Source organism: Talpa europaea (assembly GCF_964194135.1).
Source record: "Talpa europaea genome assembly, chromosome: 13".
In the NCBI taxonomy this organism is placed as follows: domain Eukaryota; kingdom Metazoa; phylum Chordata; class Mammalia; order Eulipotyphla; family Talpidae; genus Talpa; species Talpa europaea.
Window position 1 is genome coordinate 70759389 of NC_140080.1, and position 27161 is coordinate 70786549.

Genomic DNA, 27161 nt, shown 5'->3' on the forward strand with positions numbered 1-27161 from the left:
TAGTTTTTCTTCATCTGATAATGTCTAGATTTACCTTAAATTCCTAGAGGATCTTTTTACTGAATAGAAAATTGTCGGTTCACAGTTATTGTCTCTTAGCACTTGAAGAATGTTGTGCTTCCTCTGATCTCTGTTTCCTGATAAGAAACCTGTGGCCATTTGAATTGCTTTTTCTTTGTGGATAAAGTATCACTTTTCTCTCACTGATAAAGAATTTTCTCTTTGCCTTTAGTTTGCAAAATTTTTATTACTATGTTTTGGTGTGGATTTCCCTGGGCTAATCCTGCTGGGAATTTGTTCAACTTCTTGAATCTTTTGTCAAATTTGGGACTCTATTAGCCATTACACTTTGAACATTTTTTCAGCCCCACATTTTTTTCTCATCTCCTTCTGAGACGCCAGTAACACAAATATTTCATCTCTTACAATCCAACAGATCCCTAAAGATGTAGTCTCCCTAATTTTAACCTGTTTTTTCCCTATTGTTTAGACTTTTTAAATATTATCTGTTTTTTTATATAGATGGATATTTGAGTATTTTAAAGTTAATCTCTATGTATAAAAATATGCATAATCATTTATTTACCATAATATCTATAATAATTGTTAATTGCTTGCATCCCACCTTCCATCACACTCGAACAGTAAGTCTCAGCATAGACACTCTCTTGCCTATTCAGGCTGCTTGTGTCACCTCTAAACAGGTTGCACTGTCCTCCTGCTCTCATTCATGCTTTTGCCTCCAGCTGCTCAATCTAGAGACCATGTCCAAGAACGTTCACCACAACCACCTTAACAAGAAAACCTTCTCACCTGCAGCATCTCAAAGCAACAAGCTAAATGTGGGATAGTGGTTGACCAGGTGTTTCAGTGCTTTTACCCAGACTCCAGCGAGTTTGACTCCTGCCTCCTATTAAGCAAACCCAAATCCTCTTCAAAACTTTCTCCTACCCAAGGAGCAGCTCACCTTGTCTCAGGGGGCTGGCAAGAAATGCAGGCCTGGGCTCTGTCCCACCAAAAGTGAAGATACGGAATGTCAGAGGCCTGGTGGGGAGAGAAACTTACACGCAAGTACCAGGAGTCTATCACCTTCCAGATACCCAAAGTCCTAGGAGCAAAGGTCCCAGGACACTGGCACACACTACAGGGGTGCCACACCTAGGTCAGTCAGGGTCAAAGAATGCAGCAACCCAAACACACGGTTAGCTTCTCAATTTAGAAAATATGGCGCCTCAAGCCATCAGAGAAACCAAATGGGAGTCACCTGGTAATACCTACTGCTATCAGCCTTGGCCACCTTCCACTGCCTGACTGCAGTCTCTTCTTCCCAGCACAAGCTGGTCCCCCGGAGCCCACGGCATGTTAAGAAGTACATAGGCAACGCTGGCCCAAGGCACCTTCAGCTCCCCATCCTGAACACCGCCGTCCAGAGGGAGTGAGGGCCTGGGCTACTCAGCACACTTCATAGAGTAGGTTCTAGAAAAAAAAAACACATGCAAACACTCATACTACACACACACTCCCTCACACACTCATAAAAATACTCAGGCACTCACCCATGTCCTCGGAGTCGTTGTCCCTCCTGGAAGCTGCAGGGTGTCTGGAATTCCACCCAGGAGATCGCTGCTGTGGTGCCTTCTTCAGCCTTCCTCCATGAGCAGCCTCAGTGCACCGCTTTCTCCTTCCATCCAGATCATTTAATGACCAGCACTCGGGGATGGAGGCCGGCCCACCCACCCAAGCCCCTCCTTCAGGAAACGCTCCTCATTTGAGTACATAAGCAACACCTGGGCCTGCTGGGGGTGGCCGGGGATTGTGGAGCTTCCCAGGAAAGCCACCAGGAGCCCTCAGATAGAGCCCTCATTGTGCTGTGGCTTGGGGGTGTATGAGGGGGTATGAGAGAGAGGAGAGGAGAGGGGAGAGAGTGAGAGCTGGTCAAAGTGGAGGGCCAGGGGGCGTCTCTGAGAGTGAGGGACGCTCTGAGATGGTGAATCAGGCTCAAGGACCTAGAGAAGGCCCTACTTCGGGATCTCTGAAATCTATGGGATGAGAACCACCTGGTTGGCCCAGACTCCTTCTTAAAGTGACTGGCTCACTATCAACTAAACCCTAATTCTTGGGGATGCCTCAAACCTCTCCCCACAGCACCCTCACTCAGAGTCAGTACACAGGTGCCCTGCCCCACGGTGGGCCTGGTACAGGGAAACGGGTTGAGCCAGCAATGCTGCAGGGGCAGGACCTCCCTAGCCACACCAGGAGAGTAGACTACGCATGCACGGGCTGCAAATGGGACTGTGACAAGCTCCTGGAGCAGCACCTGGGGCCTCAATGCAAGCTCAGCCAAAGTCCAGAGCTGCACCCCGCCCCTCCTCAACATGCCACTTCATTCTGAAATCTTTAAGTGCCTTGACTTCTCCACTCTGTTCTCTCCATTCTTCTGTTGAGCCCATCCAATGAGGTGTTTTTTAGTTATTCTAATTTTTGGTTCTAACTTTTCCATTTGGTTTCTATATCATCTATTTCTTTGCTGAGAATTTTTATTTTTCCTTTGTTTTAAGCATGTTCGTTATTGCTCATTCAAACATTTTTATGGTTGCTCTAAAATCCTTGTCAGATCATTCCAAAACCTTTGTCATGTCATTACCTGTGAATTATCTTTTCTTATTCAAGACACAAGTGATTTTTATTTTAACATTTTGAGCACTATCATGAGACTTGGGATCTTTTTTTTTTTTAAAGATTTATTTATTTATTTATACAAGCACTGGGTACAGTCAGAAGCGCGGGAGGGTGAGAGAATTCACCAGAGCCAAAGCGGGGAGCAGAACAGGCAGATTGACGAAGTACACTGCTGAGGGGAGCTGCGGGCAAGACAGGAGAGGTCTGCGCGCCATGTGGGATCCTTGCCAGCTGGCCAGGATCGAACCAGCGCTGCAGAGGCTGCGGGTAGCGCTCAACCGTTGCACCACCAGAGGAGGCCCGAGACTTGGAATCTTAATTGTATTTTCTGTTTAACACGTATCCTCTGACACTAGATGGGGAGGTGTTGGGGGAGGGGAGGTGTCCCCTGGCATCTTTTGCTGCCAGAAGGAGGTAGAGTAGAAGCCCCGGCTCTCCACGTGGCCTTGGCTGACAAGGGTGGGTGAAGGCCAAAGTTGTTCTGTGATATTTGGCCAGAGTTCAATTTTTTAATATTTTCTGTATTGCTAGGCTGCTTTGTTCCTGATCCTGTAGCTAAAGGGAGCAGACTTCTCGTGGGGCTTTTCTTCTGTCTGTACTCTGGTACCTTCAGGTTGCAGGCAGAGTTCTCTAGTATCCCGACTAGTATAATAAGGCAAAACAGACAAACAAAACACCAGAACCAACAGTCATTTCCTCCCTTAAGTCCTGGTTCTCTAGCTATTCTGCTTTTATCTCTAGTGTCCTCTTATTTTTGTTTATTTATTTATCTATCTATCTATCTATCTATCTATCTATCTATCTATTTATTTATTTATTTATACAAGCACTGGGCAGTCAGAAGCGCGGGAGGGTGAAAGAATTCACCAGAGCAAGAGCGGGGAGCAGAGCAGGCAGAAGGACCGAAGTACACTGCTGAGGGGAGCAGCGGGCGGCAGGAGAGGTCTGCGCGCCATGTGGGACCCTCGCCGGTGGCCGGGGAGCAGCCGGGGATTGAACTGGCGCCGCAGAGGCTGCGGGCAGCTTCGCAGCCCAGCGCTCTACCGCTGTGCTACCAGGGGAGGCCCTTGTTTTTGTTATTATATATATTTGTTGTTATTATATTTTTTGCTGTGTATAAGCCCAGGGCTTTTATTTGTGCTTAGCAGGACAGTAAGGGAGAAGTGTGTGTCCTCCATCTGTTTGGTGCCAATTCCCCTTTTCACTTAATATCTGAATTTTTTAAAAAATATTTATTTATACAAGAACTGGGGTAGAGGCCAGATGCGCCGGAGGGTGAGAGGATCACCAGAGACAGAGTGGGGAACCGAACAGGCAGACTGACGAAATACACTGATGAGGGGAGCAGCAGGCGAGACAGGAGAGGTCTGCTACACCATGTGGGACCCTCGCCAGCTGGCCGGGATCGAACCAGTGCTGCAGAGGCTGCAGAGCTTCACAGTGCGGCACTCAACCGCCTGCGCCACTAGGGGAGGCCCTACATCTGAAACTTTTTTAAATTAATTAATTAATTAATTAATTAATTTAAAATAAATTTTATTTTTATATTCCCCATACAATTGTAACCCCCTTATTTTGACCCCAAGCCCTCCCCTCCCCACCCCCCGCCCCCCATAGAGTGTCTCTGGTTCATAGTTTTTTGTTGATTTTGATTTTCACTTTCTTATAGTTATTCATTTTCCCGGTCCCTTATTTAAGTTTTCTTGATTCCTGCTATGAGTGAGACCATCCGGTATTTTTCTTTTTCTTTCTGGCTTATTTCGCTGAGCATGATCCCTTCCAGCGCCATCCATGTTGCTGCAAATTGCATGTGTTTATCTTTTTTGAATGCTGAGTGATATTCCATGGTGTATATGTACCACATCTTCTTGATCCAGTCATCTATTTTTGGGCATTTGGGCTGTTTCCAAAGCTTAGCTATTGTAAACAGTGCTGCTATCAACATAGGGGTGCAGGTGCTCTTTGGAATTGTACATCTGAAACTTTTTAATGTTCCTAAAGTTGGGACCTGTGCATTTGTCACTGTCGGGCCCACTGAGCCAGACAGACACCATCTTGTCCCTGACTGCCATGTCTCTGGCTGAGTTGCTAAGAGCAGCCCAACTCAGCAGTTCTTTGTTTTCTCCCAATCAGTGACTACACAAGAAACTGGGAACCGTGGCTGATGCACTTCTGACTGTACCCACTTCTGACTATATAAATAAATAATCTTTAAAAAAAAATGCTGGCAGCTTCTAGAAGCTGGAAAAAGCCAAGGAAGAGATTCTCCCCCAGGCCCTACAGAAGGGAACACAAATCTGCCAACATTAATTTTCGCCCATGTCAGATCTCTAGCCTACAGATCTTCAGAGTAATATATTGGGTTGTTTTAAGTCATCAAAATTTTAATAATCTGTTAGAGAAGCCATAACATAATATAAATGGTAAAGGAAAAGAACCCTTTGTCAACCAAGCACAAGAGTAAAGTGTGAGAGTGTTCATAAAAGGAGACTACTCTGGGGCCTCCCTGGTGGCGCAGGTGGTTGAGCACAGCGCTGTGAAGTTGTCCGCAGCCTCTGCAGTGCAGGTTTGATCCCGGCCGGCAGGTGAGAATCCCACATGGTGAAGCAGACCTCTCCTGTCTTGCCCGCTGCTCCCTGCAACAGAGTCTTCGGTCCATCTGCCTGTTCTGTTCCCTGCTCTGTCTCCAGTGAATCCTCTCACCCTCCCGCGCATCTGGCCTGTACCCCAGATCATGTATAAAAATAAATGAATCTTTAAAAAAAAAAATACAAGAAGAAATCCCACAAAGATGTTGGGAAACAGGTATGATGACAGCCAGCTCTCGTTACAGATGGAGGAATGGAAACCCCATAGACCCAGCATCTTGTCCCAGGTCACAGGCCTGTGGCTGTGTGGTGTCCTAGAGTAGGATGGGGCTTCAGGGTCAGATGCCTAAAGCAGCATCTTTCCAGCCACAGAAGCCCCCTTGTGTTGGGAACCCCCACAGTACTAAAAGGCCCAGTTTTTAGAGCCATATGGGACTGGATTCAAATCTGACCACAAAAATTCAAAAAGATCTTGCCTTCCATAGCCAGTCCAGGAGGGATGTGCTCTCTTACACAAAGGAGGCTGCACGGAGTAAGAGCAGGTGCTGCCAGGGGAGGTACCTTTACTCATCACCCCTCCTGGGACACAAGTCTACCTTCAACAGGGAAATAATAGCCTGTACTATAATTAAAATGCATTTATTCAAGAATAGGGGTCATGATATGGGTCCATGCTCCACCTGGGTCAGGATATAGGGGAGTTTTAAAGGATCAGGCAGGGAGATAGTCTGGGGACAACTTTGGATTGGTTCCCAAGTCAGTCTGTCTGCCTCTGATGGGTGGGTGAAGGTCACGCAGACAGAAGCCTGTGGAGTGGGGGGCTCCTGTCACGATCAGCAGATGATCTCTTGGTTTTCATAGTCACTGCTATTTAATTTTCACTTTCAACATGGCAGTTGGAGAGAAGATGGAATCTGTTTGACTCAAAACAGGTTCTACAACATCCCAGCTTTAAGGCCACACAAATGCAACCAACTTCCAAACTCTGAAACCAACCCTACATTCTTCCTGCCCAAAGCTGCGCTGTTAACTAATTCTAACTGCTTCTTGTTTTCCAGTCTGACCAGATAACTTAGATCATTTATGAGTTATCTTATAATAACTTACTATGCCCTTTGTTACAGTCAGGACTGACTAGTTCTATCCAAGCAATTCTGCTTCTCAGGTAAGGAACATCCAGCAATATGGGTCCAGCACTTGTCCACGAGGTGCCCATGCATCCGAAGGATCTGTCCACAGCCCATCTGCAGAGGACAGCACACCTCCACCAATGATCCTTAGCTGCCTCTGCACTCCGCTGTGCCCTTCTGCTTCTCCCAATGATGATCCTGCCAAACCTGCATGTCTGTGCTCCGAGCCCACTCCCCAGCTTATGAAGTTCAACGCTGTTCTTTTCCAGGGTTGCTCCACAAAATGTAATATGAGCCCCAGTCCCTGGGCCACTCAGGGAGACAGCTGAATCTGGGGGCTCTATCTCAGGCAGACTTGAAATAAAGTTTTTACTGTCTCAAAACTCCTGGTTGGCTATTATTAGAATTTCTGTGCACCATGTAGACAGCCTCTTCATTACTCCGTATCTTCATTGCACACAGATGAAAGCCCTCATCTGGGCCAATGTGCCTAGCAGGCACTGAGGAAAGTGCTTTTACTTACTCCAGCTGGTCTCCCCTCTGTGGATCCTTGTGAAGCAGAGTCTTCAATGAACATCTGGAAATCAGCAGGGTGAATGAGCTGGCAGGGCTGATTTCAACTTTTGTGGGTCCTGGGAATTAGATATCCCAATAACCCAGGAGAATCTCCCCCACAACCAAGTCCTTTCATCCCCAGGAATGCCCTCATAGGAGGCCTAAAACAGAGCTCTCTACGTATAAGTCCCGGACTTGTTAGAAATCTAGTTCTTGGGCCCTACCTCTGACCTATTATTTCAGAAACTCTGAGGTTGACTCTAATTAAAGTTGTTCTGTTAAAGTGTAAAAGAAACAGTGAGAACAATCTTTGAGCTAATTTGATGGTAGAAAGTAGAATTTTATGGACGCTACCCCCTGGCTCCCTGGATGGGAACTAGGGGAGGAACCGTGCCATCATGTTGATATTAAAATGACTGAACACAGTTGGGTCAGACGCCCTATTTTTTGGCTTCTGTTTGCACCCTGGCCTCCGGTGGATGCTATCCACTGGTAGGACAGATCCTCCGGCCTACAAATTTTCTTTTGTCTCTTAGTGCTCCCTTTGTCTCACTTCCTATGTAATTAAATCCCTATTTAAATTTCTCTCTTTGAGTCTGCTTTTGGATCTTGCCCTGTATTCTTGAGTGCACAGGTTACAAACCCAGGTCATTTCCTTTCCCCTGGGGCTGCCCCAAAACAAAGGAATAATTTTCAACAAAAGTAAAAACTCTGACTCTAATAGATATAAAATGAACATATGTTAAAGATTTGATTCACTCATTATTAATGAAGAAACATGGAGGATGTTATAATAAGTTCAAAGGAGAAGCCAAAGAACAGACACATTTATACATCACGAATATTGAAATGAACTTGCAAATGAATCCAAAATTGGCTTTTCCACTGGGGGAGGGCAGTAGAGCATTGCAGGAAAGAGTTCATTTGCATGTCTATAGACAAGAATCACTTTGCATTGCTATCAGTCATCTACAACTTGCAGTTATAAAACAGCACTTTGAAAAAAAAAATAGCACTTTGGCAATAAAAGGCCAGCATCAAATAGCCCCAAGTGATCTAAAGATTCATGGTGTGTGATTCATTCGTGGAATCCATAATAGCACATATTTTTCTTTATATTAGGGAACCCCCAGCTGAAAGGACCCAACAGGATTTGAGCATCCCTGGCCTGGCCCTCTGGAGGCTAGTCCCTCAGTGAGGCCCAAGGATCCAAAGCTCACAGTTAATCCTGGAAACCCAGCGCCACTGCCCTTCCTGATGAGTGGGACAGGCTCAGGGCAACTCTTGCTTGTCATTGTCTGCCACAAAACAAACCAGCCTTTACTGTGTTCTTCTCCATCTGGACAAGTAATCAAAACATCAGACAAGGTTAGCAAAGGAAGAACAATGACTTTAATGACACAGATATGGGCAATTCACGTGGGTGTAAATTCTAAAGAGTAATGGCGCAGACCAGGAATATTTATCCTGCATTCTAAGACCTCTGTCGTCAAGGACAGAGAAGGGGAGAGTTCACAAGAGAGACAAGAAGGGAGCAACCCCATCTCCTGATTAAAAGTGAAGACGAGATTCATGTTTACTGATAAACCCTGTCTACATTCTTTTTGGTCATGAAAGGGGGAGCAATGATTGCTTCTTCAATTAGGAAAAGGGCAAAAGCTAAGGACATATTGATCTCTTCTTTGATTAGAGGCTCAGACAAGAATAGAAACTTCTCCAGCCTTACATACAAGGTAAAAATGGAAAGAAAAAAAAAAGCCATCTAGGAACTTCCCAGACTAGCTTCCATGGAATCTTAAATGGTGTTCTGTGGAAACTTTATATCAACTATATAGACATAGGGAACTCTATGTAATGGAGCAGGCCTTGTTAGCACCACTGAGGGGTATTCAGGGACCCCCAAACTTGCTCACTCTAAAGAGATTCTGCCATCCACGCACATGAAGGTAAAGGAGACTCTAAGCACAAAACATCTTTAATGTAATTAGCATGCAGAGAGAAGAAAGTTCCTAATAAGACTTTCCCAATAGAACACCCCAAAATCACCCAACCCCTCGTGGGCAAATGCCTAGACAAACAGGGTTGGCCCAAAGTGCACTAAGGCCCAAAAGCTTGCAACAGCCTAAGGCACTGTCTGGAAGAGAACAGCAAGAGAGGAGTCAAGCAGATAAAGAGCTGGGACAATAGCAGAATCAGGGGCCTCCCTGGTGGTGCAAGGGGTTAAGCACAGCACAGCACAGCACAGCACAGCACAGCACAGCACAGCACTGTGGGGCTGTCCGCAGCCTCTGCAGCATGAGTTCAATCCTCGCCCGGCCAGGGAGCTACCCACATGGCGCAGCAGACCTCTCCTGTCTCACCCCCTGCTCCCCTCAGCAGTGTATTTCAGTCAGTCTGCCTGTTCTGCTCCCCACTCTGTCTCTGGGTGAATCCTCTCACCCTCCCCACACCCCTGACTTGTACCCCAGTTCTTGTATGCATAAATAATCTTTAAAAAAAAAAAAATAAGGCAGAGTCAGATTCAAAATGTCCCAAATAATCCACCATGAAGTCAGGACAACAGCTGCCGCTGTCTCAGCCAAGCACCAGAACAGCTTTCCCATGTGACTCACCCACGTGTCTTCTCCAAGTGTCTGTACAGGACTCTCCGCCACAAGTCTCCTTGAAGTTCTCCCCAGCAGCTCCAGGGCCAAGTCAGGCCTCAGAAGCAAGAACCCTCTTCTAGAGCCCACCCGCCCTCCTGCCTTCCATGTTACGTGGCTTCCTCTGGCCGCTCAGCTCCTCCTCTCATTCCCAGGAGCTAGGCCAGGTGGCTACATAAAAAGAGGGGTGGGGGACATGGGGCCCACCCAACAGCTTGTCTAGGTGTCCACTTCCTCCTTTCAGGATAGGATCCCTGAGACTCCTGGGAGGGTGACAGGCTGTGCTGCGAGAAAGTCTCTGATCCCAAGAGAGGAAGAGGATTCTCCCCCCTCCCCTCTGCCCACGACGTTTCTGTGGAATGGGGGGACGCCAGGGCCCTTGGACCCAGAGCTGGGGCGACTGGCAAAGGGCCCCTGGCAGGGATCCTCTCCACAGATCCCCTGGCCAGCAGGAGCCTGTAAGGGCTCCCGGAGGCAGACTCCAAGCCTGCACCTGGATGGGCTACAGACTTGTTTTGACTGTGGATTCTTTATTCTAAGGCCACACCTCGAGGAAGTGGAGGGTTGGAAGACAGAGGGTGATGGAGTTGCCTGAGGCTGCCTCCCCAGACAGGGCCCTCCTCCCTATCATGGTCCCTGAGGGGCATAAGGATCCCCTGGAGGTCAGAGACTCCAAAGCAGACAGGCCTGGGATCCTGGGTCAGTGGCCCCAGAGCAGTCTCCTGCTCTCTGGTTCTATTCTCTTTTGCCATGAGTGTCGGCAATAATCACATAGAGTCTTGACTCCCAGGCCTGACCAGAAGGCGCTCGGCTCTGCCCCCACCAGCCCTGCCAGTGCCCCAGGGTTGCTGAGAAGCACTAGGCAGCCTGGCTCACTGCAGCCTGCAGGAGGTTGGCAAGTATCAGAAAGTCCTATGTTGGAACACCCTGTCCCCCAGGGCCTCGTAAGGGCCCAGGCATTGATGGTGTCCACTCTTGAGTCCAGCCCTGCCCCTCAAGCCCTGGCTACAAGCTAGTTGGAACCACCTTTGGGCTTTTATAACTCACCCAGCTGACCTTGGAGCAGCAGCCCTCAGGCAGATAGGCAGGTAACACTGGGCCCCAGCCCTTAAACAGGCAACTGGAAAACAGCCCACAGCCCCTGCAGGCTCTCCCTACAAGCTCACTGTGCACCGACTGACCTTAGCAGTGACCAGCATGTGTGTGGACGCTGCCCTCACGTTCTCACAGCCTAGCTAGGGGAACTGGCGTCATTAGGGGAACTAGCTAGGGGAACCAGCGGCAGGTGATTACCTTAACAGCTGTCAGCACAACAGCCAAGAAAGGAAAATACAAAATTCCATGGAGTCGTGGTCTGGGCTGGAAAGTGAGATTTAAGCTGAGACTGAAGGGTGAGAGAGTTGTCTGTGCGCGAAGAGCAGAAGAAAGAACATTCCAGGCGGGGGCAACAGCATGCACCGTGCCTTGAGATACATACAGCTCCCCTAAAGCACCGAGGAGCCCCTCAGCAGCTCCACATGACTGCAGGCCGGCCAAGCCACACTCCTCATCTACGCCACCCTTGCCGCACTCAGGCCAGTCCCTCTGCCAGATTCCTCTCCTCTGCTCTCCTCCAGAGCTCAAGACCCCGTCCGATGGGTTACTTTTGCTTCCAGGGCCTGTCCTGGGTTCCCAGCTCCGGGCCTGCTGCTAGAGCTCTTCTCCCAGAAACGACCCTATCCTCTCACCTCTTCCCTCTGCCCTCAGCTCTGGGTCTGGGCGGGAAGGAGCAGAGCAGCCCTCTGTGGACTCTGAGCAGTAAACAGGAGCAGGTGGACCGGGGAAGGAGCGCAGGATTTGATATGCACCAGCAGTGAGTTCGCCTGCTGCTGCGCCATTACCCGCTCCCACACACCCCCAGGCCCGCAGGCAGGCAGCCTGGGGTGGTCTGGAGTGAAGCATTCATCTGCACGGTGATTCTGCCCAGTCTCAACAGGGGGTGCTCCGGAACACACTGCACCGGAGGCCCAGCTACCCCATCCACAGTGGGATTTGTCCCGTTTGCTGCCGCACAGAGAGAGGTGTGTAACGGCCAGCGCACGGGCTCCCCATCACAGGGAGATGGTCAGGTCATCAGTGACAGCTCGGTCAGGACACACACAGAAAGGCTCGTCAAGAGAGTGCCGGCAAGGGTGATGAGGGCTGTGGTGAGCTTTGCCCCTGAGCCCACGTTCATGGTTACACTGTTTTCTGGAGAGGGTGATACGGCGGCAGCAGCGCTTAGACACCATCAGGCTTCAATACACCAGGCGCAGGCATTTAGGGGGGTACTGTGCACCAGGCACCAACTGAGTCAGTGGATTTGCCTTTAGGGGATGATGGGGGCAAAATGTTTTCCCTAAAGGGCAGTTGCTGTCTCTTTTTCATGTAAAGATGAGACTTGGAGAGCTGGGTTCTTAAAAACGTCATTTCCTTTTGGACAGAGAAGCTGTAAAGGGTCAGGATGGACACGGTGCAGGTTCTCTGATCCTATGCAGACCGGGTAAAGGAGGAGTCTGAGTCCTCAGTGTTTTTTTGCAGGTCTTTTATTGGGGTTCACCAGGCATATGGCAGGCAGGGGTGCTGGCTGGGAGGCTGGCAGGCCTCCCAGCCCCCAGCAAGTCTTCACTCTATCTGAGCTCTCGGGAGTTTGTTCTGCTGCTTCTCGGCTTCGGCTTCAGCTTCGGCTTCAGCTTCTACTGCTGCTGCCGTCCCCGTGACGCCGCCCTTAAAAGCACAGTCTTAGCTCAGCTGAATCCCATCTACCTATGCCCATGCCCTATTCCAGGTGCCCGCCATCAGGCATGCATTCAGGACCGCAAGGATCCATCATCTATCCTGATGGCGGGAGGGCAGAAAAGCCTGACATTTTCTTTACCCTACAGAGTCCTCAGTGGTTTTTGGCAGGTCTTTTATTGGGGTTCACCAGGCATATGGCAGGCAGGGGTGCTGGGGGGCTGGGACGCTTGGCAGGCCTCCCAGCCCCCAGCAAGTCCTCACTCTATCTGGGCTCTCTGGCGTTTTCTCTGCTTCTCTGCTCTTGGCTTCTCTTCTTCTTTCTTGGCTTCTCTTTTGGCTTCTCCTGGCGTCCCCGTGACGCCGCCCTTAAAAGCCCAGTCTCAGCCCAGGTGAATCCCATCTCCCTATGCCCACACCCTACTCCAGGTGCCCGCCATCAGGCATGCATTCAGGACCGCAAGGATCCATCATCTATCCTGATGGCGGAAGGGTAGAAAAGCCTGACGGTTTTTCTTTACCTTACAGAAGCCTTCGGGGCTCTTTCCACCTACTTTCCCATTAAGTCTGAGTGGATCCCCCCAAATGGAGATGTCACAAGGGTGCGCACGGGTCAGAAGGTGTGCCGTTTCAAGAGCTTGGTAATAACTTCCTCAAGAACCAAAACGTGCACTTGGCGCACGGTCCGGCAGGTGGCACTGTTGTGCCAGGAACTGCCTCTGAGCAGTGCAGCCCACCGCAGACTGTCACTAGAGCTCTGTTTCTGGTGTTTCCTATGGCTTCTGCTGGCCCACCAGAGATGGTTTATGCAGGAAAAGGCGCCATGGTGGTTGCAGTCTGCAACACCTGTAGCGCTTCTGTACAGACAACCATCCCGAGTGAGGGAATCCCCCTGACACTTAGGTGGTGAGAAGTACAGACAACACACTTTAGCTCTTACCACTAGCTCTGAAGGGGAAGCCATGACAGTAGTACAGTCAACTGCCTGCAGGGCCCGGCCCACAAGGTCACTTAGAATTTCTGTCCCCTCCATGAACTCTGCCCAAACTCCATCCTTTGCAGTCTGGAGTCCTTTTCCCCTGTGGGTCCATGGAGGTGCACAGAAGTCAGGAATTACAGCAACATGGGTCCCTAACACCTGGGGATCATTTTATCCCCTGGCTGGGAGCTCAGAGAGCTTGAGGGGAGGTGGAGGTTAACCCAGTGGAAGTAGCGGGAAGGAAACTAAATGGCAGCTTCTTTCCTCCATTCCTCCAGAGGCTATACCTGAGCAAGGGCACTTTGTCCTGCTCCCGTGCCTGGGTCCTGAAGTTTCTCTCTTCCCCTACACAGGCTACCACAGTCCAACACACAGTCCTGGGAGCTTCCCTCCCTTCCTCACCCCTGCCCTTGCCCCTACCCCCACACTGATAAATGGCCCAGGTCAAAGAGTGATCTGGGCTTTGCAATCTGGGTATATAGGTGAGCAAAAAGCACAAGAATTGTCTCTCTCAACATTGAAAAATTATACCTGGGGTGATGTAAAAAATATATTAGATAACGTAAAGTAGAATAGAAAAAAAATGTAAGTTTATGGGGCTTCCCTCCTGGCACAAGGGGGTAAGCGTCAGCACTATGAAGCTATCTGCAACCACTGCAGCACAAGTTCGATCCCCGGCCAGGGAGCAACCCACATGGCGCAGCAGACCTCTCCTGACTTGCCTGCTGCTTCCCTCAGCAGTGTATTTCAGTCAGTCTGCCTGTTCTGTTCCCCACTCTGTCTCCGGTGAATCCTCTCACCCCCGCATCTCTGGCCTGCACCCTAGCTCTTGTATGCATAAATCAATCAATCTTGGGGGAAAAAAGTTCACTTAGGAAAAAAGTAAGTTTAAGTAATCCAAATGAAAGTAGGAAAGCGTAATGAAAAACAGAGGAAACAAATAATGAGAGACTTAGATAAAAACATATCAATAATTACATTAAATGTAAATGGAGTAAACATACCTGTCGTTTAAGATAGAGGTTAGCAAAATAGATTTTTTTTAAATGTCCCAAAGATATGCTATCTACGAAAAGTTGTCTTCAAATATTATATTTGTAGGTTATATGTAAGTTAAAAAGAATGAAAAAAATTGACACCATGAAAGCCCTAACCAAAGCAAAGCAAAGAATATCAAAGTAAACTTAACCGTAAAGAAAGTAACCAGAGTTAAAGAGGACTTTCTATATTGATCCAAGAATCAACTCATCAAGAAAGCATAACAATTTAAAAAGCAGAAATTGTCAGAGCAGAAAAGGAGTAAATATATCCACAATTATACTTGGAAACTGCAAACTCCTCTCTCTTGTAATATATAGAAATAGTACACAGAAAATTAGCAAGAATAGAACTGAACAACACCACCATCAACTAACTTGAATTAATTGACATTTATAGAACACTCCACACAGCAACAGCAGACTACACATTCTTTTCAAGTGCACATAGAACATTTACCAAGATAGACCCCTGTGAGTCATAAATGAAACCTTGACAAATTTAACAGGGTTGAAATCATGCAAAATATGCTTTCTGGCCATAACAGAATTGGATTAGAAATCAATAACAGAAGGGTAACTAAAACATCACCTAAAACGAGGAAAGAAACCACACACTTCTAGAAAGAAAAAATTAGGAAATATGTTTAAATGAGAAAAACTAGCTCTATGACATATCAAAATTTGTGGGATGTAGCTAAAGTGGGAGGGGAATTTATTGCATTAAATGCTTATACCGCAAAACAAGAAATGTCTCAAAGCAATCATCTAAGTCATCTAAGTGGAGGTAGTGGGAAGGGGAGGAGAGAACAAAATAAATCCAAAGAAATAAGAGGAAGAAAATAATAAAGAAGAGTTATTCATGAAATTGAAAACAGAAAAACAGAAAAATCAATAAAACTAAAAGGTGATTCTTTAAAAAGCAAGTAAGATTGATATACGTCTAGTTAGACAGACATACAAGAGAAGACAGAAATGACCAAATCAGGGTTGAAGAAGAAAATAAAACTACAGGCCCCACAGACATTAAAGCAAAAACAACATCCCTATGCATGTGAATTTGACAAACTACCTGAAGTGGACTAAAGCCTCAAAAGCTACAAACTACTTTCTCGTCCATATGGGGTTTTCTCTTCCTTCAGATCCCTGCCTGACGTTATTCCTGCTCACCCCCACCCTAATCATTAGCAATCACTTCCCATCTAGCAACCACTGTTCCCCCAACAGACCATAAGTGGCTTTCTGCCTATGGATTTTCCTATTCCAGTTAGGCCACATAGAATGGAGCCAAACAATATGTGGTTTTTGTGACTGGTTTCTTTCTCTTACCATAATATTATCAAAGTTCATCCATGTTATATTTCCTTCATGCATAATTCATTTCTTTTTAATATTCCATCATACGAATACTGCACATCTGATTGATGCATTCATCACTTGATGGAAATTTGGGTTGTTTCCACTTTTCAGCTATTATGAATATAGCTACAAACACAAATTTTTATGTGGCCCTATGTTTTCACTTCTCTTGGGTGTATCAGGAGCATAATTACTGGTTCATATGGTAACAATATGTTTATCTTTTTGAGGAACTGCCAGACTTTTCAAAGCAACTGTACATTTACATACCCACCAACTGTGTGTAAGTGTTCCTTACAGCACTTGTTATAATCTGTCTTTTTCAAAATTCCAGTCATCCTCATGAGTGAGTACTGATTCATTATAATTTTGATTTGCATTTTTCTGAAGGCTTTTTTCCATCTACTTATTGGCCATTTGTGTATCTTCTTTAAAGAAATGCCTATTCAGATTCTTTGCCTATTTTTACATTAGGTTGCCTTTATTACTGAGTTATGTCCTTTATATATTCTAGATACAAGTCTACATGATTTGCAAACATTTGCTCCTACCCTGTGGGTTAATCTTTCACTTTGTAGGTGCTATGCTTTGAAGTACAAAAGGTTTTCATTATGATGAAGTTCATTTTATCTATTTTTGTTGTTTGTTTTAGGTGTCATATCTAAGAATGCTTATTCTAATCCAAGGCTATGAATGTTTATGACTTTTTTTTCCCCAAGAGTTTTATAGCTTTAGTTGTAATATTCAGGCCTAGGATCCATTCGAGTGAATTCTTTATGTATGGCTTGAGGAAGTGCTCTTTTGCACATGAATATCCAGTTGTGGAAAAGACTATTTTTTTCTCCATTGAATTGTCTTGACATCCTTGTTAAAAATCATTTATCTATAAATGTAAGTTTACTTCTGGACTCTCGTTTCTATTTCATTGGTCTATATGTCTATCCTTATATCACTACTATACATTCTTGATACTGTAGCTTTGCAATAAATTTGAAATGGACAAGTCTGAGCTAATTTTGTTTTTATAAAGAGCAATCGTCAAATCAAAACTATTTTGGTATTCTGTGTCTCTTGTATTTTCATATGAATTTGAAGATCAGCTTGTCAATATCTGCAAAAAGGCTCCTGGGCTTTTATAGGGAATGTGTTGAGACTTGATTAATTAGGGACTGTTGTGATTTTTGAGAAATTTAAATCTTTTAATCTATGAACATGGATTGTCTTCATTTATGTAGGTTTTTTAATTCTTTCATTAATGTTTTATAGCTTTAAATGTTAAAGACTTGCACTTTAGTTAAATTTATTTCTGTTTTATCTTTTTTGATGCTATTAGAAAAAGAATTATTTTCTTCATTTCACCTTTGGATTGTTAACTGCAAGTCTTTAAAAGCATAATTTTTTGTTCAATTTGTACTTTTTGTAAATTGATCTTGCACTTTGCAACTTTGCTGACTTCACTTACTAATCATTGTTTTAGTGCACCTCCGTGGACTTTCTATACTCAAGATGATATCATCTGCGAACAGACAGTCAGAGGGAAGATCACATGCCTGTGTTTGGCTGCCTACATGAGAGCTTGTCTTGAGCATCCTCGTTGGGTGCTTCCTCCCCTGTGTTCCTGGAGATGGGGAACCCCTTCCTCTGTAGAGTCAATCTTCTGTCTGCTGTCCCTGCTTGCTAGATGCCCAGAGATCAGCTGCATCGAGGCTGCTCTGCCTGCTCTAAGCTGAGCACTCCTTCTGCCACACCTTTGGTCCTGGCTCCGGTGTCTTCTACCAGGCAGAAAGCAACTCCAAAATATGCCTGTCCCTATGGTGTCCCCCAGACAGAAAAAGGAGAAGGGAAGTGGAGGGATTCACAACCCTGTATTCTTTTTTCCTGAGGTGGGGCCTAGACTTGTGAGTTCTACGAGAGGGTCTTCTTTGAGGAGGAGGCAGGGAAAGGTTGGGGAGAGGAGCCTACCTTAGCACAGTATCCTTCAGACCAGTTTGGACTGACTCCAGATAAATGCAAGTCAAAAGAACTACATAATGCGGCAGAACTCTGTCTGCCCACCTGTGCCTATGCAGGTGCTTCTTTTCACCAACTCTCTCCCTCCGCAGGGCAGCAGCCTCCCTGCCTGCCCATGACCTATACCATGCTGGGACTTCTCCTCACTGACCTCCCTCAGCGGAGGCCGCTCTCCTCAAGGCCGCCCGCCTGCAACCATGCAGGCCTCTCTCAGCAAACCTGACCCTTTTGGGGCAGCTCTTTCTGCCCACTTGTGTCTATGAAGTGTCTTTTACTCTTCTGTCCCTTTCCCTAATAAACCTGCTCTTTAAATTAAAAAAAAAAAAAGCTACATAATGCTAATATCTTATTACAATTTTTAATATCCAAAATTTCTGCCCCTGTGCTGATTACATGGGTCTGGTGCTCCCTCACAGAGTCTACCTTGAAGCAGGTGGTTCTTAGATGGTTCCATTGTGTTCTGAGGGCTTCGAGTACATAAGTCACCATCTCCTTGTAGTTGAGGGCACAGGCTAATGGTACCTATTGGCCTTTGGAGACACTTTGGGTCCCCTGGCTGCTCCCAGCCTGGCACCACGCCTTGATGGGGGACAGAAACCCCACTGCCTCTGGGATGTAGAGGGCTTCTGCCAGTGCCAGCCCAGGCTCTTGGCCCAGCTCTGCTCCAGTCATCTGGTGCCCAGAGCCCTTTCCACACAAGCTGGCATCTGGGGTCAGTCTGCCTCCAACAGAGCCCTGACACCCACGGGCACCCATTCCCCAGGTCCTACCTCCCACCCTCGCTCTACAGTTAGGACAGTAACGCTTCCTCTGCAGTAGCACTGTGAGGCACCTGGCATCTGGCAGGGGCTCTGTGAGGTCGGGCATTTCCTCGCCTCCTATACACAATATCCCCTGTGTGATATTCTCACACAAGGCAGGAGGCCAAGCCCCATGGGCCACCTCCTCCGAGTCGAGTGTTACTCTTGCGTCCTCTTGAGAAGTGTCTCCTTCAATCCTTGAGTCAGACCCCACACCCTGCCACTCACTACACAAAGGGGAAGCTTCCCCTGGTCTGGAGCTCTGTAACCTGGAGGGCTGTGGGGCCAACTCCAAAAGGAAGGACCCCCTCAAGCCAATGCCCTGCCCAGGGGATGCCACACCCAGCTTCTGTGCAGCTTGGCCCCCAGAGGACGCAGCGCGCATGTGCAGATACTGCCCCAGAGGCAGCGGCAGATTTCACGCACAGCCCCCCACCCCCCCAGATCTCCCCCACCCCAGGTAATCACACCAGCTGCACTTCGACAACACAGGCTTCCTCAGAGATCTTATTCCCAACGTTGAGAAAAATAAAACAACAGATTATGAGCAGAGCCAGCTGAAAGAAGGGCTGAGCGCATTTTGAAGATGCATTGCTGTTAGTCAGTTTTATGGCACATTTGCATTTAAATAGATTCTTTAACTCTTTTTCTGAACTTCACAATAATATAGCCTTAAAGTGCTGACTAATAGGGTGGTGTGTGCTTAATTTTCACTTTAATTTTAACACTGATACATTGTCTTATCGTAGCCATTGCAGCTCCAATGACACTGGCAATTGTGAGTTTGAAATGAGCTTTTTGTTCCTCTTGGTTAAAAATCAGACAGTTCCTGGACCCATGCAAGGCGCTGCTCTCACAGGCTGACCCCATCCACGAGCTTTTCTTAGAAGCAGGCAGGCCGGTCGTGCCCACTGCCCCTGCAGCGTCCCCCAGCGGACAGTCGAGCCTCCCATGCCTGGGAGGGGGCGCTGGAGTGTGTGGAAAGGACTCCCCGCCCCTGGGTCAGAAGCGTCTTCGGCATCAGCCAGTGGCACAGGAAGTGGTTCAACCCACCTCTGAAGAGCCAATTATTAATAGTCAGGAACTCACAAGCTGGTTCTGCATTATTAAAAATTGTGTAATATTAAGCTAAAACTCAATGTGTTGTTTTAAAAACGAAGGTTAAAAATACTTGAAAGTCATGACTTCACTATGGTTTTATTGCGTCCAGGTCCCGAGGTCACGGATCTGCACGGCAGGAGGATATGTCGCCATGGTTTATGCTGGGGCCTCGGGTTTATGCTGGGCCTTGGGTTTATGCTGGGCCTTGACCTAGGCCAAGACTTGACATGATCTTGAACAGAGGAAATCCATGATTATGCACTAAAGATGATTAATACTAATAAGTTGGGTCAGCAAAGTTGCAGAGTGCAAGATCAATTTACAAAAAATACAAAGAGTCCCCTCCCTTCCCTTTGTTCAGAGAGCCCACTGTTGAGGCCACCAGCACACCACTGGTAACAACTGGCGCAACGATGTAACCATGGGTCTTGGGGGTCAGCCCTCAGCGACTGGCATTAGGGAGATTCCTCGAAGGGAAGCTTCCAGCACTCCAGAGATCAGTGCCGGCCTGGTCAGCGCCAAAGACCTCTGTGACACTTGTGCGGCTGCAGCCCCCAGTCTCAAAGGAGAACAGCTCAGTAAGTCCCCTGAGAGGTCCATACGCTCTCTGCAAAAACTCCCCAAAGGACCTCTTCATTGTCCCCTGCAGCCTTATACCCATGCTCTGGGAGCCCTCCGGGGCCTCGGGCCAGGCAGTCCTCTGATCCTGTGACATCCCAAGGTTCCTGCCTCTCACCGGCTGGTGGGGACAGCACACCACCAACCTCTCACCCTTCAACCCTTTCCACCCTACCATCTTCATCTCACTGGGTTTTTGTGCTCTCTCCTCTCTCCTAGGACCTACACTGGCTCCCTACTGCTCAGAAAAGCAATCATTGCCCCCCTTTTACGAGCTAAAAGAATGTGGTTGTGGGGTGGGGTAACCCATTCGGCTGTGGGGTCATCAGTGGACACATCCTCTCTATTCAAGAATCTCATCGAGCACAGGACCGTGGTGATGGTGCATGGCTGCCTTGGGGAAGGAAATTCTATGGGGACTAATCTGAGGGGGTGGGGGAAGCAAATATTGTAAAAAAATGTAAATAAATGATACATGTTAAAATTAAAAAATGAATTAAAAAAAAGAATCTCATCTTTACTCTCAGGTTAAGGATGAGGTAAACCCTTTTGTTCTGTCATATAAAGTCCTCCCTCCCACCCCTTAGGTCCCTAAATGCAGGATAAATATCCCAGACCTGCCCCACTATTCGTTACATTTTGCAATCATGTGAATTTTCCACACATGCTGCTAATGTTTTACTTCTTCTCCTACTAATCTGACTGCTGTTAATTTGTCTAGTCTTAGAACCGAGAAGGGGAGGGGAAACTCCCCCCGTGTTCCAACAGGGGGCACCACGTATGGATGTGTGATGCCTCCTGGAACACATCTGGGGCATGAGGCTGGCGGGCCCACAGCTTTCAGTGCAGAGTTGAGCCAAGGTGGCCTGAATTCATCTCTTCTTCCCAGCTCTTTGTTGCTGCTGATCAGGAGTTATCTTTGGGTTTGGAAACCCTCCAAAATTATATGCAAAATATGTGCACATGCATTCTGTGCACTTTTGTGAGGCATTAATATCTTCCATGGGATTCTAAAAGAGGTCCATTGCTCCAAAAAGGTCAGGAGATATGGCTCTGGCCTGTGTCTATTTTCAGGACTATTTTGATGGGCACTTTGCTGTTAAAACAATTGCAGACATGGCCCTGGCCCTTGGGGTGACATCAAGGCTGAGTGAGCTGAGTCTTAAAGAATGGGCAGTATAAAGAAAAGTCTAGACGCACAGGGAGGGCGTCCCACACAGGAGGAGCAGGGCACAAGTGCAGGGGCTGCCGTAGAAATGGTATGTTGCAACCTCAGGCGTCCCAGAGGTCTGGCTGAAGCACAGATGGGTCTTGCTAGCAATTGTGAGGAGTTGGAGGAAGCACTGAGCCCCACCTCCATGACTGCTCTCGCCCCCTGCTCACCTTCCTGCACCAGCTTCCCCACGGCCACCTGTCTTTCTGCATTCCCTCACCTCTCTGAAATCAGTGTCCCCTATGCTATGACAGCTCCCAGGCCTCACCCCATTTCTGGAGTCCTCTTCCTGCAAGGCCTCCATCACCTCTCCACTGGGACATCCAGTCAATTTCTTCAACTCAACATTGAACTCATGAACTCATTCTCCCTCAAACACTGTTTTCTCATTTTCCTCATTTCTGTGAATAATATCACCAGGCACCCAGTTAGAAGGCAAGAATCATGCTCAACTCTCCCTGTCCACAGCCATTCTATCCCCACACCTGGGGGCTGTCCCTTCCATGGTCATTTATATCTAGTCATTTCTTCCCGCCCCTCAACAGCCTCCCCATGCACACAGGTATTGTCATCTCTTGTCCAGATAACTGAGCTTCAGATGCAACTTTGTCTTCTCTTCCCAATGGCTTGTTCTTCACATAGCTGCTAGTACGACTTGTCTGTAGCTTAAACCTTCCAGTTGTTTCCCATCACATCCAGATTAAAGATGCTGCTTTTACCCTTACTAGAAGGCCCTGTGTCTGCTTCTTTCTTAAGTGTCCTCACTTCAAACTCTCCTGACTTAGGTTTTTTGTATGCACAGGTCCCCAGCCTGAAATGCTCTTTCCCAGGTTTCATCCTTTGGGGCTCAGCTTAAATCTTTCCTCCCTGGGGACACCTTCCCTGCCACCCTCACCCCCACACCCCCACCCCCGCCTTTCCATGGAGATTCTTCCCTCTGGCCCAACCCTTTAGGCACCATTACAGCACTCATTTTTTTTCTTCCCAGCACTTTGTAGTTTGCTTACTTTTCAAGCTTTCTTAGACCATCCAATCGCTAGTGCTGAGAACTGTCCTAGGTGCTGGAGACCCAGCCAGGCACAGCCCAGAACTGGTTTCTTGCTCATTGGATTTTTTTCTGCCCACAGGCCTGGGCACACAGAAGGGCTACAATATAAACATTTGTTAAAAGAACTGTTCTTCCATGAATGGGTCTGTAGAAGGAGTAGAATTGAATTGATTAAACAATGTCTTAGCCGTAGAGTCTCCTAGATATAGAATATTTTGCAAATAAATCAACTGGAATAAATCAGAAGATATTTTAGAGCCCGGAGCAAGTCCCTTTTTTTGGAGCAAAGAATCCTTTTGTAATGTAAATGATCCACCACTTTCTGCCAGCTCTTTGTTGTTCTTGCTTAGGCACTCTCCTCGGGTTCGTGAACCCTCCAAAATTGCATGCAAAGTGTGCGCGTGCACACCCTGTGTGCTCTTCTGAGGTGTTCCTGTCTTTCATTAGATTCTTGAAGGGGTCTATCACTCCAAAAAGGTGAGGAGACATGGCCTGTGTCTATTTTCTCAACTTTTTTTTGATGGGGCCTTTGCTGCTGAATCACTTGCATTGCTAATTGTCTGTTTGTGGCTCTTTGTTAGCCACAGACATCCATCTAGCCCTCATTAAATGAATCCCCAGCTCTACACACTCCACGGTGAAAACGCTTGTATGTAAAGCATAAAGGCACTTTCTATCTATTATTAAGATGGAAAAATATTTTCCACTGTACTTCAAAGAACAGTTGCTGAAAGCAACAAGTCTCATCAAAATATGAAAAGCCAGATAAGTCGCTCAAAGGCAGGAGCGCCCTTGGAAATTTCCTGGTGAAGGAAAAAAGAACAATGTTTCAAGCTGCCTCTGGGTCTCAGAGTAAACCTTCCTTAGTCTAAGATGAAGGATTTCTTCCCCCAAGATTAATAGAGCAGAAGTCACGGTCTCTTAGGGAAAAAAAGCCCTGAGCTCCAGCTTCTTGGGGAGTCAAATCCCACCCGCACCCTCAATTCTGCCCACAACTTGGGTACCTCAGAGCCATTGTCTTGTCCCTGCCACCCACCACCTTCCATCTGTCACAGAGATCGGGGGAGGGTGTTTCTGTCCCCTCCCATTGTTAGGGGGAAAAGGATGTCCCAAAGCTAATTCCATACAGGCTTTGTGGACTCCACCCCCACCCCAGGTCAAAGCCAAAGACACTGGGAACTCCAAATCCCATCACCACCCAAGGGAAGGTGGCTGGGACCTGAGGGTGGGGTTAAGCAGCCAGGTGGATACAAAAGGCAGACACGTGGGCTTTGGGGGGCTCCATTTTTGGGCTCTCCGCCAGCTCGCAGCGTCTGGCCAGTTCTGAGAGTGACTTTGGGTTTCCAGGTCGTTGGATCGGGTAGGACGCATTAAAGACTTTATTTCCCTATTTTCTCCTGAGTTGTATATTTTCCTTATTTCCTTTTCTCTTGTAAATAAACCTTTTATTAACCCTTTGGCGTGTGTCTGTAGTAGAGTATTCATAAGCCCCTTTAAAGCGCGCGGGTGAGGACCCACAGCCAGGAACCCGTTTAATATCAGGGTTGCTCTATAACAGCTTGAGTCAAAAGCAATGCCCCCACTCGTACCAAATCTGACCCACCTGACAGCCATCACCTGGTCACCCAGATTGGGCCCTCCAGAACCCCTCCCCCACACCGGTCACCCAGCAAGGTGATTCCTGCAGGTTAGCAGGGGACTTGTCACAGAGGTCATGACAGGCTGGCTGGAGGATGGGGCAGAGAAGCAGTGAGAGGAGGAGGGAAGCAATGCCCAACTGCACTCACTGCCCTGCGTTTTATCCTTGGTATTGCTTCTGCCATGTTCAAGATTTCTACAATTTTCTGTGTCTACAGGTTTTGAGGACGCACTGCCCCAGCATCTCCCTGGCTGGGGCTCTGGGGTGCGTCTGGGAAAGCTGAGGCACTTCTGCATGTTTAAAGAGGATGATACTTTCAGGGGAGTTGTGTTTTGTTTTCGTTTTCATTAGTTTCAATTGAAAAGGTCGGAACATTTGCCAGAATAGAGCTGATCGAATGTGAGCCTCTTCACAGCCCACACTCAGCTTTGATGATACTGTTTGAGTCAATCCTAGTCCTTTATCACACCCTCCCCCTGAGGATTATTTTGAAGTAAATTTCAGAATTCAAAGCATTTCACTTATAAATATTCCCATATGTATCTCTGAAAGATAAGAAATCTTTTATGAATTTTTTATGTAAACATAATCACAACACAGTGATCATATCTAAACAATTTTGACAGTAATTTCCTCATATCATCAAATATGCAGCCAATATTCATCTTTCCCTGATTGTTTCACAAATGGTTTTATTTTTGTGCTGTGTTTAAATTTGAATCCAAGTAAAAGCCCCACTTTGTTACTGGCTGATAAAGCTCTCAAGTTTCTCTAATATACACTTCTCCCCCGACTTATTATTGTTTTTCTTGTAATTTATTTGTTGAAGAATATACTTCAGCTTCAGGCATCGTCTTCATTTCTTGCCATTGTCTCTGCTGCCTGCTAGAGTCTTGCTTTTTCTTTGCACGGTCTTTTCTGAGAGCCGCTTTGGAGGCAGGGGCTGAAGTCCTCATTCATTGAATTCTCCTGTTTTAGAGAACAGCCCCCTTCCTCAACAGGGCCTGGAGCTTCTCTGCCTCAGTCTCTCCACCTAGTCTCTCCAGGTACTTGCCAGCCCAGATGCCTGAACTGGGGGCGGGGAGAGAGATAGAGTCAGAGGGAGGGCTGGGGCTGTCCATGCTTATCAGCCAGCATCCACCAGAAGCACAAAGTTGAGCTTCTTGTGCTGTGGACACGAGAGAGTCCAACCTCGTGGAGAAGTGTGGGCCTCAGCAAGAGTGTCAGGGAGGACTTAGAATACAATGTGGACTTGAACTAGGTGACTCGGAGGAGGCCTCAGGGAAGCAGTGACTCTCTCTGGATCAGAAGGAGCTGTACGACTGACTGAACCTCATCTAGAAGTTAGGAGGAATGAAGTGAGATTAATCACTAAAGAAGCCTCAGTCACTCGTACTACCCAGAAGAGGGTTCTGTGGCTCATTCCCGGGTGGAGTTCTTATTTTTGTTGCTGCTAAGGCTTGGTTATAGGATGGCCTTGTTCTAGCCATCAGTCATGTCACCAAGTGGCCTTGTCTGGTGTCAGTGCTCTCTAGAACTCTCGTCATTCAACAAGAGACTATCGTGATCTCATTGTGAGAGCCAGGCCTGCTCCTGGTGCAGGCGGCTGGATTTTTCCCTTCTCAGATCCCACCCATCCCTGTGTGCTAAGCCCCGTGAGGCCTCTGGCTGGAGCTTTGCAGACTCTGGGCTCACAGGCTGGCTCCCCAGCACCCCTCCATCCAGGCTCAGCACTAGGCTTCCCGTGTTTACTAGCTAAGTGAGCGCTCAGAGATTTCTTTTTTTGTTTGTTTTGTTTAAAATTTTATTTATTTATACAAGCACTGGGTACAGTCAGAAGCACGGGAGGGTGAGAGAATTCACCAGAGCCAGAGCAGGAAGCAGAGCAGGCAGACGGAGGACACTGCTGAGGGGAGACGCTCAGGAGAGGTCTGTGCGCCATGTGGGCCCCTCACCGGTGGCCGGGGATTGAACCGGCACTACAGAGGCTGCGGGCAGCTTGGCAACCCAGCGCTCAACCACGGCGCCACCGGGGAGGCCCCAGCACTCAGAGATTTCTTGTCCAAACATTTACTGCCTTCTCTCTCTGCTGTGGGCTCTTGGCCTAGTCTCTTCACCATGGGGGGCTTATGCCTTTTCTTTTTTGTTGTTGCTGTCCCTGCACTGTCTTTCATGGGACTTGGGGCAGACGTGTAGCTGGTGCTGCGCCCCACAGCACATTTAACTGGCAGTTCTGTCCAGCTTCCCTCGGGCATGCTGCTCCTGGGTGAAGTCCTTCTGCCCCTGGTGAAGGGATGCCCAATAGTGGTGTCCAGTGAATCCCCTCCTTGGTCACCACGGGGAAAGGGATGGACACAGGCTGACACTGGGGTCAAGAAGGCTCGAGTTCCCTTATTTAGTGAGAACTGCCTTTTTTCCCTGAAGGCACCCCACTTTATCATCGGATTCCGCACCAAGGGCTCTGTCATCCTGGGGGAGTCTCATGGATTCATTTGTTTTCCAAAGTGGATTTCTCGTGGCTGAGTAACTTTGTTTCTTAATATCTGGAGCAGGGAAAGATCTGCTTCTTAGAAACTGTCAAGGTAGCAAACGGACACTTTAATAAGAACCGCGCTGCTCATCTGTGAGATCTGGTATTTTTAATTAGCGAGCTGGACGGCCACTTGTCTTCTTCTTAAGGCACACATTATTAAAGGCCACAGGGAGAAATGTCCATTTAATGCAATGACATGCTGAGACCATTTGTCTCAGCAACTTGGCTTCTCTCAATAGTACTCTATGGAGAAATAATGGCAATATTATAAAAGAATCATCACTAGGCTGTGATCCCAAGGAGCCGAGAATGTTCCACCAGTCATAATTACGCATCCCTGGTAATTCGTTAGAGGAGGAAACATACTCGTTGCTACGACACAAGAAGGAAGTCGCCATTGGGGATGGAAAGTCTGGTTCTGGTTCTGTGAGTCCCCAAACGTTCATTGGGCCTCGTGACAGACTTGTCAAGAGGAC